This window comes from Anthonomus grandis, chromosome 7 (genome assembly GCF_022605725.1).
Source record: "Anthonomus grandis grandis chromosome 7, icAntGran1.3, whole genome shotgun sequence".
NCBI classification, from domain to species: Eukaryota; Metazoa; Arthropoda; class Insecta; order Coleoptera; family Curculionidae; genus Anthonomus; species Anthonomus grandis.
This window is the reverse complement of record NC_065552.1, coordinates 2,563,634-2,576,640: the sequence shown is the minus strand read 5'-3', so window position 1 is coordinate 2,576,640 and position 13,007 is coordinate 2,563,634. Positions and strand designations below refer to the sequence as shown.

General features: G+C 30.1%; 1 protein-coding gene across 2 annotated transcripts in view; it reads right to left on the bottom strand.

The window, feature by feature from the left end:
• Positions 1-13,007, bottom strand: part of LOC126738390 (transient receptor potential cation channel trpm) — a 191,549-nt gene that overhangs the window by 164,934 nt on the left and 13,608 nt on the right. The window lies entirely within an intron of this gene.

Below are 13,007 nucleotides of genomic sequence, written 5' to 3'. Positions count from 1 at the left end.
ACATGCTCAAACTCAAAAACCAAGAGAGTTGAAAATGTCTACAAATATTCTTCAATTAAAATGATTAGACACCTATTACAGCGTTTTTTCAAAAAATTTACAGGGAGATAAAAAATAATTTTTTTTGTTGAAGAAATGAGAAAAAAACCTTCCATCATGCTTTTTTGATAAATCTTATTACATTGCATCGTTAGACTTCATTACCATTAAACCCGTGCAGATTTAAGACTCCTTTAAATAACCTACAGACAAACGACATATAACTTAACCTTAAGCATACCATACATTATTAAAACCCCAAAAACCCTCGGCTGTTTCTATCCTCAAACCCAGACCGAAATATTTAACCTCACAGTCTGGGTGCACAGATCCCCTTCCGACATCCGGGGATATGTGTACTAATTCAAGCGGCTTACACGTACGGTTCCCGTGGGACTTTAAACATTTTCTATTTCCCTTTGGGGACTATATATGAGTATCGCAATTTTTCTTTTTAGCGTTATAAAGCTCGATTAGATGGGCGTACCATGAAACCCTAGGATGGAAATTAAATGAGGAAAAAGTTGTTTAATAATGAAATTGGACGAGGTTATATAAGAATTTGGTTTGAGTCACTATTAGTAGCTGAACTATTGGTATTGGTACCACTAGGATCATAAAAAAATATTTTAGAATTAAACAGTACTCAAAGGTCTTTTACCACTTCCGCCCTTCTTAATAACTTATTATCAATCAGATGTAATTGGAGATTTAAATTTGGCAAGAAATTCATTAAATAATTAAGAAGCATTTCATTTAAGTCAACAATAAAGTGCGATTAGCCTTATCAAATTAATTACTAGATCACCTGAATTTTGCTCTATTGATGCACTTCTTTAGTCCTATTGATGTAATTGATAACAATTTTCAGCCTTACAATTTTCTACCTTCGCCCTTAATTTTCTTTCACCTCTACCGTGTTCAGCATGAGGCTTTTTTGACCACTAAAGTTAATAACTAATCCAACTTTTAGCAGTCTTAGGTTTAAAATTTCTATATATCTATAGATCTATCTAAAATTTCTATAGATCCTATACTATTGGTATCACGTTTCTTTTATTCATATTCAATGGGAAAACTGAATTTTATGTGCCAACGATGCCTTTTTTTAAAACCGAAATAATCGATATAGTACAATTTATCAGCCACTTGTTCCAACTAAGCTCATGGTAAAATTCAAAAGTATTTAATTTTTTCTTTAATCGATATTATCCTATTTTTAACGCGTGAATTTGAGAAAACCAGTGGAAAAATTGACGCACTCCATTAGATATCGCGTGCGAAAAAGTTCCACATTGTACACTCGTTATAGGAAATCATGGAACTACACTTTAATCCTAAATTTAGACTATAGCAAAAATAAAATCTCACTAACGTTTAATATAAGCCGGAAACATTTACGTAAATAGGTTTTTACTTTGTGCTACAGTTTTACGTTGATTAGGCAGGATTTACAGTGGAATAATTTAATTGGTAAACGGTTATTTTAAGCGCAAATGGTACATTTTCTTTGTTAATTTATATATATGTTCGAGTATAAATAAATTTAAATAACCGTGCATTTTACTATAGAGCTGACCCAATTAACAAATCCCAAATGGGCATTTTACTGTTCCAGGTTCACGTAATCCTTTATAAATTATGTTTTACCGCTTTCAGATAATCCTTTTTTTATGAGGGTGCTTGCGGCATATACTGAAATAGCTTTAAGTCATTGTTTTCAACTTTCACAAGTGGTGGAAAATGTTATTTCAGTGGTAGGTATGTCATAATTATAAATGTGTTCTTTTTCAACTATTTTTTTAAAAAGTTAATTGATGTTAAGGTCGAATTTCTGATGCTAGCAATGGTGTTCTCAAAAACGCGATAACTATTTTATAAATAATTTGGTAACTATAATAGTTACAGGAAAGTTCTTTAACACTTTTTTATAACTAGTTAGATTAGCTAGCAAAGAGTTTTTATTTCACTGCTTTATCGTTATCCTGGAATAAGTTATCTGGAAAAATGTTGAGTCAGTCGGTTTAATATCTACCAGATTTTAGTCAATTTTCGGATGTAAATAATTTGGTAACTATAATAGTTACAGGAAAGTTATTTAACACTTTTTTATAACTAGTTAGATTAGCTAGCAAAGAGATTTTATTTCACTGCTTTATCTTTATCCTGGAATCTGTTATCTGGAAAAATGTAGAGTCAAACAGTTTTAAGCCCACCTGACTTTAGCCCATATTAAGATGTAAATAACTTGGTAACTATAATATTTACAGGAAAGTTATTTAACACTTTTTTATAACTAGTTAGATTAGCTAGCAAAAAGTTTTTATTTCTTTGCTCTATCGTTATCCTGGAATAAGTTATCTGGAAAATGTTGAGCCAGTCGGTTTGAAGTCTACCTGATTTTAGCCAATATTCAGATGTTAATAATTTGGTAACTATAATAGTTACAGGAAAATTATTTAACAATTTTCTATAACCAATTAGACTAGCTAGCAAAAAGTTTTTATTTCACTGTTTTATTTTCATCCTGGAATAAGTTATCTGGAAAAATATTGAGCCAGTCAGTTTTAAGCCCACCTGACTTTAGCCAATATTCAGATATAAATAACTTGGTAACTGTAATAGTTACAGGAAAGTTATTTACCACTTTTTTATAACTAATTAGACTAGCTAGCAAAAAGTTTTTATTTCACTGTTTTATATTTATCCTGGAATCAGTTATCTGGAAAAATTTAGAGTCAATCAGTTTTAAGCCCACCTGACTTTAGCCCATATTAAGATGTAAATAACTTGGTAACTGTAATAGTTACAGGAAAGTTATTTAACACTTTTTTTATAACTAATTAGACTAGCTAGCAAAGGGTTTTTATTTCACTACTTTATCTTTATCCTGGAATAAGTTATCTGGAAAAATGTTGAGTCAGTTGCTTTGAAATCTATCTAAATTTAGCCAATTTTTAGATGTAAATAATTTGGTAACTATAATAGTTACAAGAAAGTTATTTCACACTTTTTTATAACCAGTTAGACTAGCTAGCAAACAGTTTTTATTTCACTGTTTTATTTTCATCCTGGAATAAGTTATCTGGAAAAATATTGAGCCAGTCAGTTTTAAGCCCACCTGACTTTAGCCAATATTCAGATGTAAATAACTTGGTAACTGTAATAGTTACAGGAAAGTTATTTAACACTTTTTTATAACTAATTAGACTAGCTAGCAAAAAGTTTTTATTTTACTGCTTTATCTTTATCTTGGAATGAGTTATCTGGAAAAATCTTCAAGTCAGTCGGTTTAATATCTACCAGATTTTAGTCAATTTTCGGATGTAAATAATTTGATAACTATAATAGTTACAGGAAAGTTATTTGGCACTTTTTTATAACTAATTAGACTAGCTAGTAGACAGTTTTTTATTCGCTGCTCTATCTTTGTCCTGGAATAAGTTATCTGGAAAAATGTTGAGTCAGTTGCTTTGAAATCTATCTAAATTTAGCCAATTTTTAGATGTAAATAATTTGGTAACTATAATAGTTACAAGAAAGTTATTTCACACTTTTTTATAACCAGTTAGACTAGCTAGCAAAAAGTTTTTATTTCACTGTTTTATTTTCATCCTGGAATAAGTTATCTGGAAAAATATTGAGCCAGTCAGTTTTAAGCCCACCTGATTTTAGCCAATATTCAGATGTAAATAGTTTGGTAACTATAATAGTTACAAGAAAGTTATTTTACACTTTTCTATAACCAATTAGACTAGCTAGCAAAAAGTTTTTATTTCACTGTTTTATTTTCATCCTGGAATAAGTTATCTGGAAAAATATTGAGCCAGTCAGTTTTAAGCCCACCTGACTTTAGCCAATATTCAGATATAAATAACTTGGTAACTGTAATAGTTACACGAAAGTTATTTAACACTTTTTTATAACTAATTAGACTAGCTAGCAAAGGGTTTTTATTTCACTGCTTTATCTTTATCCTGGAATAAGTTATCTGGAAAAATGTTGAGTCAGTCGCTTTAAAATCTATCTAAATTTAGCCAATTTTTAGATGTAAATAATTTGGTAACTATAATAGTTACAAGAAAGTTATTTGACACTTTTTTATAACTAGTTAGACTAGCTAGCAAAAAGTTTTTATTTCACTGTTTTATTTTCATCCTGGAATAAGTTATCTGGAAAAATATTGAGCCAGTCAGTTTTAAGCCCACCTGATTTTAGCCAATATTCAGATGTAAATAACTTGGTAACTGTAATAGTTACAGGAAAGTTATTTACCACTTTTTTATAACTAATTAAACTAGCTAGCAAAAAGTTTTTATTTTACTGCTTTATCTTTATCTTGGAATGAGTTATCTGGAAAAATGTTGAGTCAGTCGCTTTAAAATCTATCTAATTTTAGCCAATTTTCAGATGTAAATAATTTAGTAACTATAATAGTTACAGAAAAATTGTTTGTTACTTTTTTGTAGCTACTTAGACTAAGTATCAGAAAGTTTTTATTTCGCTACTCTATCTTTATCCTGGAATAAGTTATCTGGAAAAATGTTGAGTCAGTCGCTTTGAAGTTCATCTGACTTTAACTAATATTCAGATGTAAATAATTTGATAACTATAATAGTTACAGGAAAGTCATCTAACACTTTTTTATAACTAATTAGACTAGCTAGCAAAAAGTTGTTATTTTACTGCTTTATCTTTATCTTGGAATGAGTTATCTGGAAAAATCTTCAAGTCAGTCGGTTTAGTATCTACCAGATTTTAGTCAATTTTCGGATGTAAATAATTTGATAACTATAATAGTTACAGGAAAGTTATTTAACACTTTTTTATAACTAATTAGACTAGCTAGCAGACAGTTTTTTATTCGCTGCTCTATCTTTGTCCTGGAATCAGTTATCTGGAAAAATGTTGAGTCAGTCGCTTTGAAATCTATCTAAATTTAGCCAATTTTTAGATGTAAATAGTTTGGTAACTATAATAGTTACAAGAAAGTTATTTTACACTTTTCTATAACCAATTAGACTAGCTAGCAAAAAGTTTTTATTTCACTGTTTTATTTTCATCCTGGAATAAGTTATCTGGAAAAATATTGAGCCAGTCAGTTTTAAGCCCACCTGACTTTAGCCAATATTCAGATATAAATAACTTGGTAACTGTAATAGTTACACGAAAGTTATTTAACACTTTTTTATAACTAATTAGACTAGCTAGCAAAGGGTTTTTATTTCACTGCTTTATCTTTATCCTGGAATAAGTTATCTGGAAAAATGTTGAGTCAGTCGCTTTAAAATCTATCTAAATTTAGCCAATTTTTAGATGTAAATAATTTGGTAACTATAATAGTTACAAGAAAGTTATTTGACACTTTTTTATAACTAGTTAGACTAGCTAGCAAAAAGTTTTTATTTCACTGTTTTATTTTCATCCTGGAATAAGTTATCTGGAAAAATATTGAGCCAGTCAGTTTTAAGCCCACCTGATTTTAGCCAATATTCAGATGTAAATAACTTGGTAACTGTAATAGTTACAGGAAAGTTATTTACCACTTTTTTATAACTAATTAAACTAGCTAGCAAAAAGTTTTTATTTTACTGCTTTATCTTTATCTTGGAATGAGTTATCTGGAAAAATGTTGAGTCAGTCGCTTTAAAATCTATCTAATTTTAGCCAATTTTCAGATGTAAATAATTTAGTAACTATAATAGTTACAGAAAAATTGTTTGTTACTTTTTTGTAGCTACTTAGACTAAGTATCAGAAAGTTTTTATTTCGCTACTCTATCTTTATCCTGGAATAAGTTATCTGGAAAAATGTTGAGTCAGTCGCTTTGAAGTTCATCTGACTTTAACTAATATTCAGATGTAAATAATTTGATAACTATAATAGTTACAGGAAAGTCATCTAACACTTTTTTATAACTAATTAGACTAGCTAGCAAAAAGTTTTTATTTTACTGCTTTATCTTTATCTTGGAATGAGTTATCTGGAAAAATCTTCAAGTCAGTCGGTTTAATATCTACCAGATTTTAGTCAATTTTCGGATGTAAATAATTTGATAACTATAATAGTTACAGGAAAGTTATTTGGCACTTTTTTATAACTAATTAGACTAGCTAGCAGACAGTTTTTTATTCGCTGCTCTATCTTTGTCCTGGAATAAGTTATCTGGAAAAATGTTGAGTCAGTCGCTTTGAAATCTATCTAAATTTAGCCAATTTTTAGATGTAAATAATTTGATAACTATAATAGTTACAAGAAAGTTATTTGACACTTTTTTATAACTAGTTAGACTAGCTAGCAAAAAGTTTTTATTTCACTGTTTTATTTTCATCCTGGAATAAGTTATCTGCAAAAATGTTGAATCAGTCGGTTTGAAGTCTACCTGATTTTAGTCAATATTTAGATGTAAATAACTTGGTAACTGTAATAGTTACAGGAAAGTTATTTAACACTTTTTTTTATAACTAATTAGACTAGTTAGCAAAAAGTTTTTATTTCACTGTTTTATTTTCATCCTGGAATAAGTTATCTGGAAAAATGTTGAATCAGTCGGTTTGAAGTCTACCTGATTTTAGTCAATATTTAGATGTAAATAACTTGGTAACTGTAATAGTTACAGGAAAGTTATTTAACACTTTTTTTATAACTAATTAGACTAGTTAGCAAAAAGTTTTTATTTCACTGTTTTATATTTATCCTGGAATCAGTTATCTGGAAAAATGTAGAGTCAGTCAGTTTTAAACCCACCTGACTTTAGCCCATATTAAGATGTAAATAACTTGGTAACTATAATAGTTACAGGAAAGTTATTTAACAATTTTCTATAACCAATTAGACTAGCTAGCAAAAAGTTTTTATTTCACTGCTCTATCTTTATCCTGGAATAAGTTATCTGGAAAAATGTTGAGCCAGTCACTTTTAAACCCACCTGACTTTAGCCAATCTTCAGATGTAAATAATTTGGTAACTATTATAGTTACAAGTAAGTTATATTGCAGGGAAGAATGTTGCTGGCAGCCACATTTATTAATTTTTTTAGCATAATTAAATTCTCAAGATCCGATTGTTGATCGAACAAAAAAAAACAAACAAACAAACGCGTTTTCGCCAATCACGATATTGAATAATGGCTTTATTATCGGTGGAATGTTAATTATAGCGCTATCTTATTGAAACGATCGGGAAAAAATCAAGTCGGATTTATTATCAATATAAACGATTAGGTCCGGTTTAAAAGTTCCTGAAATTTGAGTGAGTCAAGTCCGATTTATTTTATATCTAAAATGTTAATTAACTTGGTCAATATTCAGGTTTGAAAGGTCATGATGATATTGAAAATCCCAACCCATCTTACTTTTTCAGCTATTTTTAATCTTATATGTAAACACTCATTTGGTATCTAATATATGTACATATTAGTGTTTCTTGGTTTTTTTACTTCTCTCTTCAGCTCTCTTTTAATTAGCTAGCAAAGAGTTACCTTTCTCTTCTTGATGTTCTTATATTTCGTTTGTTTCATTCTCCTGGTCGATCTCAATGTTGTCAACTTCTGTCTCTGTCAAGTCATGGCCGGTCTGGATGCTTTCATTCTGATCTTTATCTATTAATTGTATTTTCTTAAAATGAAACTTATTTTCATTAAATTCAACATCCCTTATTAGAATCAAACACTCTTTTACAAGATTCCAAAGTCTATAACCAGTAGGCGCATACAATACAATACAATATATTACGGAAATTTTCACAAATACACGATCCAATTTATAGACACAACTTAAAAGTTATAATATAATTCATAGTACTAACTATACATATTTTAACAAAAATTAATGTGATTCTTATTTTTCATATCATCTCAATTAAACAATGAATCCATTAGAATAAAACGACAAATTTTACTAGATCACAAATTAGACCTGTGTTCAAAATTTTTCAAAGACAAAAAAAAGTTTTTATTTTCTTTGTAAGTAAATAAATATGTTATTCTACTATAAGGAGCAGAGGAGCGGAGAAGGCACAAGAAGTAACTAGGAGGAAATTAAAAATTCAAACAAAATTGCAAAACAAGTGAATCGACTTTCAGGGGACTATATCTTATGACAAATGGCAACTACATACGTAAACTGATAATCAACAATAATTAACAAATGCACTTTAAATTACTTTAAAACTTCAATAACTTTTTAAAACTATTATAATTTCGTGTAATAAACTGTGTTACTTCATATTTAAATTTTTTGGTTATGACTTGATGAAGAAAACCAAATTCCCAAAATTCAGAGACAAAATTGTCACTGCGGCAACATGGCATCACTAACGATTACTATGACATGCAAGTAATGTCATTGTTGCACTTTTCCATGTTGCCAAAGTGCTTGAGATGTACGAAGTTAATTACTTTCCTTCCGTTCCCAAAGACAAAATAAATACTTTCTTCAACTAAAACTCAAATACCTTAATAATCCCTAATGGCAACAATTTTAAACGAATTGCGTTATTTAGGGAAAAGTGCGCTCTATAAAATTTGTTTAGGGTTAAAAGCAATCCAGATAAAACCTCTCAAATTATTCGGGTCCTAATACAGTTGGAAGCCCAAGAGACTTTCGACTCTTTTACGATTTTTCCCACTTAAATTCAAATAATCCGAAAACTACTAGAGAATTACTCTTACCGAAATGCTTCTACTAAAATTCAAGTAACTTGAAAACTACTAAAGATAAAAATATGAGACAAATTGCGTTGCATTGTGAAAAGTATGTTTAAAAAGTTTTATTATAGATACAAAACAATCCAGATACAACTTCTCAAAAATATCTAGCTTCAAAGTGAGTTGACAGTTTAAAGGACGTACGGCTGCTACAGACTTGCTTCTACTAAAACTCAAATAACTTGAAAAATATTAAAGATAAAAATATGAAACAAATTGCGTTGGATTAGGAAAAGTTTACTTTACAAATATTAATCGAGGTGCAAAGCAATTCAGACATAATGCAATAATTAATAAACACTTTTTGCTTAAGGCTTATTTTTTTTTCAAGATGGCGAACTTTTAAAACTCGATCAGTTGTTAGTTTGCCACGCCCAAGATACAAAAAACTGCTAAAAACAGTTGAAAATCTCAGGCGGAATTTAATGGAAATTTTGCATCATATGACAACGTTTATTCATGGTAAGCGAACAATTTGATACCTTAAAGTAATGTTGTCCCATATGAAAATCCAAAGGTGTTGTCTTTGCTAAGTAAATTTGGCAACAACGGCTGTTGTTTTGGTGTAAGCAAAATGAAAAAAAAAAACCTTCAAAATGGCATTTCCTAGATCTTAAAAATCCCAATTTAAATTGTAGATAATTTTATATATTTTAAAAAGTTGCTTCTACTAAAATTCAAATAACTCAAAAACTACTAGAGATAAAAAATTGAATTAAATTGCATTGGATTTAAGAAAGTATGCTTTAAAAATTTTATTAATGATGCAAAACAATCCAGACAGAACTTCTTGAAATATCAAACACCAAAGAGAGTTGACAGTCTGAGTGACCTCTAGCAGACGTGCTTCCACTTAAACTCAAATAACTCGAAAACTAGTTAAGATAAAAAATCGAAACAAATTGCATTGGATACAGCAAAGTATATTTTACAAGTTTTATTAAGGATGCAAAACAATCCAGGAAAAACTTCTTAAGATATCCAGCCTCCCAGTGCTTGGACAGTATAAGTGACGTATGGCTCTTACAGAGTTGCTTCTACTAAAACTCGAATAACTGGAAATCTACCAATGATAAAAATATGAAACAAACTGCGTTGCATTCAGGAAAGCATGCATTACCAGTTTTATTCAGGACGCAAAATAATCCATACACTACTTTTTGGGATATCCGGCCTCAAAGCCACTTGACAGTCTGAGTGACGTGTGTCTCCTAAAGAGTTGTTTCCACTAAAACTCAAATAACTCCAAAACTACTAAAGATAAAAATGTGAAACAAATTGTATTGGATTCAGGAAAATATGCTTTTACTAATATTTACAAAAAATCTCAAAAAAATGCAAATATTTGTTTCTAAAAAAATTATAAAAATAATATTTTTCAAAAAAATTGTACAATTCTTACCACATACTCTAATTAACTAGTCCAGTTAGTACAATACAGTTTCGCCATACAAATTATTTTGGATAAACTTGAGTGAGTTGTTTGGTAGGAAAAAGTTGTATTTACAATGCAATGCCATCCAGATACAACTCTTTAAGATATCGAGCCCTCTAAGTGAATTGACAGCCTGAGGGACAAATGGCTCTTAGATAGTTGCTTCTACTAAATCTCCAATAACTCAAAAACTACCAAAGATAAAAATTTGAAATAAATTGCGTTGGATTCAGGAAAGTATGTCTTACAAGTTTTATAAAGGATGCAAACAAATCCAGACACAACTTCTTAAGATATCTAGCCCCAAAGCGAGTTGACAGTTTGAGGGACGTATGGCTCCTACAGAATTGCTTCTACTAAAATTTAAATAACTTGAAAACTACTAAAGATAAAAATATGAGACAAATTGCATTGGATTTAGAAAAGTTTTGTTTACAAGTTTTATTAAGGTTGGAAAACAATTCGGACACAACTTTTTAACATATGCAGTCCCAAATCTCCTGCAATAATTAATATACACTTTCCGTTAAACTTTTTTTTCAAGATGGCGCTCATTTACCATTTTAAAATTTGATCAGTTGTTAATTGGCCACGCCCAAGAGACAAAAAAAACTGCTAAAAACAGTTGAAAATCTCAGGCGGAATTTAATGGAAATTTTGCACAATATGACAACGTTTATTCATGTTCAACTTAAAGTAATGTTGTCCGATATGAAAATCCAATTAAAAAAAATGGCTGAGGTGTTGTCTCTGCTAAGTAAATTTGGCAACAACGGCTGTTATTATGGTGTAAGAAAAATGAAAAAAATCTGAGACCTTCAAAATGGCATTTCCTAGATCTAAAAAATCCCAATTTAAATTGTAGATAATTTTATATATTTTAAAAAGTTGCTTCTACTAAAATTCAAATAACTCAAAAACTACTAGAGATAAAAAATTGAATTAAATTGCATTGGATTTAAGAAAGTATGCTTTAAAAATTTTATTAATGATGCAAAACAATCCAGACAGAACTTCTTGAAATATCAAACACCAAAGCGAGTTAACAGTCTGAGTGACCTCTAGCAGACGTGCGTCCACTTAAACTCAAATAACTCGAAAACTACTTAAGATAAAAAATCGAAACAAATTGCATTGGATACAGCATGTATATTTTACAATTTTTATTAAGGATGCAAAACAATCCAGGAAAAACTTCTTAAGATATCCAGCCTCCCAGTGACTAGACAGTATAAGTGACGTATGGCTCTTACAGAGTTGCTTCTACTAAAACTCGAATAACTGAAAATCTACCAATGATAAAAATATGAAACAAACTGCGTTGCATTCAGGAAAGCATGCATTACCAATTTTATTCAGGACGCAAGATAATCCATACACTACTTTTTGGGATATCCGGCCTCAAAGCCACTGGACAGTCTGAGTGACGTATGTCTCCTGAAGAGTTGTTTTCACTAAAACTCAAATAACTCCAAAACTACTAAAGATAAAAATGTGAAACAAACTGCGTTGGATTCAGAAAAGAATGCTTAATAAATTTTATTAAGGATGCAAAACAATCCAGACAGAACTTCTTGAAATATCCAGCTCCAAAGCGAGTCGATCCTAGAGTTGCTTCTACTAAAAGTCAAGTAACTCAAAAACTACTATAAATAGAGATTTGAAACAAATTGTATTGGATTCAGGAAAATATGCTTTTACTAATATTTACAAAAAATCGCAAAAAAAAATCAAAAATTTATTTCTAAAAAAATTAAATTAATATTTTTCAAAAAAATTAAAAAATTGTACAATTCTTACCACACGCTCTAATTAACTAATCAAGTTAGTACAAGACAGTTTCGTCATAAAAAAATTGTACTTATACTATTTTGGATAAACTTGATTGAGTTGTTTGGTAGGTAAAAGTTGTATTTACAATGCAAAGCAATCCAGACACAACTCTTTAAGTGGATTGATAGCCTGAGGGACAAATGGCTCTTAGAGAGTTGCTACTACTAAATCCCCAATAACTCAAAAACTACCAAAGATAAATATTTGAAACAAATTGCGTTGGATTCAGGAAAGCATGCTTTACAAGTTTTATTACAGACACAAAACAATTCAAACACTGCTTTTTAAGATATCCGGGTCCAAAGTCAGTCTGAGTGACGTATGGCTCCTACAGAGTTGCTTCTACTAAGACACAAATAACTCGCAAACTATTGGAGATAGATAATTGATACAAATTGCGTTGGATTCAAGAAAGCATGCTTTACATGCTTTATTAAAGATGCAAAACAATCCAGATACAACTTTTTAAGATATCCAACTCCAAAGCGAGTTGACAGTCTGAGGAACGCATGGCAGCCTCTGACTTGCTTCTACTAAAACTTAAATAACTCGAAAACTACTTGAGACAGAAATGTGAAACCAATTGCGTTAGATTAAGGAAAGTATACTTAACAAATGTTGAATAAGATTCAAAGCAATCCATGAACAACTTCTTAAGATATCCAGCCCCAAAGCGAGTTGATAGTCGGACTAACGTATGGCTCCTACAGAGGTGCTTCCACTTAAACTTAAATAACTCGAAAACTAACAAAATTAAAAATTTGAAACAACTGCGTCATATTAAGAAGATCATACTTTACAAGTCCTGTCAGTAATTTTCCCAAATTTTTCATTCGCAAGAGCCGTCAACGCGGCATACGAAATAAATGATCTCTTATCCAACCATTGACATGCCAAAGCCAAACAGGCCACGACCATTAACCTGCCTATAAGTAATGCGACGTTGCCAACACCTCTAAAATTTACGAGATTGCAATTTAATAGAGACTGAAT